The sequence below is a fragment of the Chinchilla lanigera genome, unplaced genomic scaffold (assembly GCF_000276665.1).
Source record: "Chinchilla lanigera isolate Chin_1 unplaced genomic scaffold, ChiLan1.0 scaffold00041, whole genome shotgun sequence".
Taxonomy (NCBI): Eukaryota; Metazoa; Chordata; class Mammalia; order Rodentia; family Chinchillidae; genus Chinchilla; species Chinchilla lanigera.
Genome location: NW_004955442.1, coordinates 18,206,733 through 18,209,510, shown reverse-complemented (window position 1 = coordinate 18,209,510; position 2,778 = coordinate 18,206,733).

The following is a 2,778-nucleotide window of genomic DNA, read 5'->3' as shown; positions in this document are numbered from 1 at the left end:
CAGGCACTGGAGCCTCTTGACCTGGCCCTATGGAAGCTGGGATGCCAGCCTGAGCTATGGGCAGGACAGAGCTGGTGTCTGCAGAGCACTGTGAAAGTCCCCACTCGACCTAGAAGCCCGGCAGAGAAGCCTGAGCCCATAGCCTTCCTAGCTGCCTTCTGCATGTGAGGCACAGCCAGCGTGCCAGTTTGTATCTCTGTTTTTTTACTTATGCCGCTGCCTGGCACAGGAAGGGTGTAGGGCAGCTCCCAGGGCCATGCAGCATTCAGCCAGAGAGCCCAGATCTAAGAAGGTGGCAGAGGAAGGAAAAACCATGACTGGGGCATAAAATGCCACCACTGCAGGCCTGTCTGGTTCTGGACTTGTGCTAACACCAGTACCAGAAGGAACCATTTGGAAAGGAGAAGTCAGGGAGGCAGAAGAGACAGCTCCAGTGCAGCAGAGACCCGTTTTCAGCCTCAGCTCTGCAGACAGGGGTCTTCTGTGGTGGGGGCTCACCAGGGCGGCACAAGGCTGCTGCCTGAGGGTCAGTGAAAGGCCAGAGAGCAGGGTCTAGAAACCTATCAGCAGCCAGCCACATCCCCATGAAAGCAGAAGATGAAACTAAGGGCCAGGGCCTTAGGTGGACAGGCAGTGGGGTCCCTGGCAGCATGGGGCTAAGGACTGGCAGGGCCCAGGCTTATAGGTGGCTCTCTTTGGAGCTCCCCTGATTTGAACAGCCCCTGGTGGTAAGATACTTGTTCTGGAGAGGGGGCCAGTATCTCCACCCTAGGCTGGATTGGGCTGAAGTCTCATGTCCGGCAGGAGGTCCACAGCCTATAAATTTGAGACCAGGAGAAAACATCTGCCTCTGAGGCCAGGGGTCAGGGTGTACCCCACAAGAGCCAGACCTGATTCAGGTCCCACCTGGGTGGAGAATCCATTCACAGATGCTTCTGAATGCATCAGAGCCCGTGGAGCAACGTGCTTTGGCTCTAGTGGGTCTTGGTGCTCGGGTCTGGGTGCCTGCTGGAGCTACAAGGGCCACTCCTCAGTGTCCAGTGCCCACCTGCGGGCCTCAGGTGCCAGCCACTGCTGCTTCCTGCTTGCTGGGTAGAAGATTAACTCCCTCCCCATGTCTGACAGTGACCAGCCCTCAGTGTCCCCAGGCAGAACCAAAGATGGGGTGATCAGGAAGGATAGGGCACCCAGGGGCCCTGGGTAGGGAGTAGTAGCTCCTATAAGGAAACAGGCGAGCCCAGGGAGGCAGGAAGAGCGCACCTGCCACCCCAGGACAGGCACAAACATACCTCTTACATGGGCAGAGTCCTGACCGGAGGGTTAGGCATTTAGAGTCTGAATGGCGGGGGAGGGTTTGGTGAAGTGGCCTTGTAGTCCCAGGTCTCTTGCGATGCCTTAGCCTCCTGGACAAGACCCCTTCTTGCCATCTCAGACTCACTTGCAAGGGCCCTTGGTGGGAGCACCAATGTCTCTTCCACAGCCAGGAAAGAATGACCAGGACCACACCCTCTGCTGCCCACTGAGTGAAGCTAGAGGCCAACAGGGCTGCAGAATGCTCCAAGTAGTGGGGGCTACAGTCTGAGCACCTTAACTGTCATCGTGAGCTCACGACTTCCTGCTGCCCCCCTCCTCAGAGTCCTGCTGAGTCTATCCTCCACTGCTGCATTGCAGGCCCGCCCTCACAACTGCTTGTCTTCCTCCTCTGCATGCTACCTCCAGGGGTCACAGGACATCAGGAGGGGGGTCCAGAGGAGGGAAAAGACATGGCGTAGTGGGAGGGTGATGGGTAACCCTGCCCCACCTCCTAGGTGAGTAAGGTAGAGGGGGCAGCTTGGCCTACAGCACAACCCTCCACTCCTTGCCAGCTCCTCTCCCTCCCACATCCTTGCGCAATCCAGCGCCACAAGAAGTGTGCAAGACATTGCCGGGGGTAATTGTAGGTTACACGAATAATCTGAGGAATTAAAATCATATTTTCATTACACCATAAAAACATGCAAAGGCGGCAAGGAGGCGGCTCTGGGACCAGGGGAGCACCTGGCGCTCTAGCCCCTCCTTAGTTGCCCTGGGAGGAGGGGACTGGACAGGGGCAGGCTCAGAGAGGGGGTTGGGCATGCAGTGAGCCTGGAGCCAGGGCAGTAGGGACACCCAGGACAGACGCCATCACCTACACAGCACATCCATCCTCCCTGACTGTGGCCCTGCCATGTTCTCAGGGCCCCAGAGCCTGGGTGAGAGGCCCAGGGATCCTACTGGCCTGTGCATATTGGCCTGTTGGGGTCCTCCCGTACCTGCCCTGGCTCCACAGCTGCCTGAGGGCTTTGGGCTCATGTCCCACCATAGCAATGAGGTATCTATTCTTGGGCAAGGGACCCCATAGCCAAACCAGTGTGTGCTGCTCCAGCACCCAGCCCCAAAGGTAGCCCAGGTGACGGCAGTCCCCGGGCTCTTTGTGGTGGACCTCCCTCTGCAACACCTGGGACCTGCGGCTGTCTGGAACACGGGCTGTGGATATCTGGGCCCCTCCTAGATGTGGCACAAACAGTACAGGGACAGCAGAAGTCACAGGGGGCAGATGCACTGGTGTAAGATCTGTTCTAGGGGGAGGGGCGCGTGGAGGGGCTGTGGGGACATGGATATGTGAGCGGCACTCTGGCTGCCAGTAGTGGGGTGGGGGCTCAGCCCAGAGGGCCACCTAGTATGCACTGAGGCCCCACACAAGCTGCATCATTTCTATCACCACAAAGAGCACCAAGGCCATTTCCAGTTCCTTGTTCG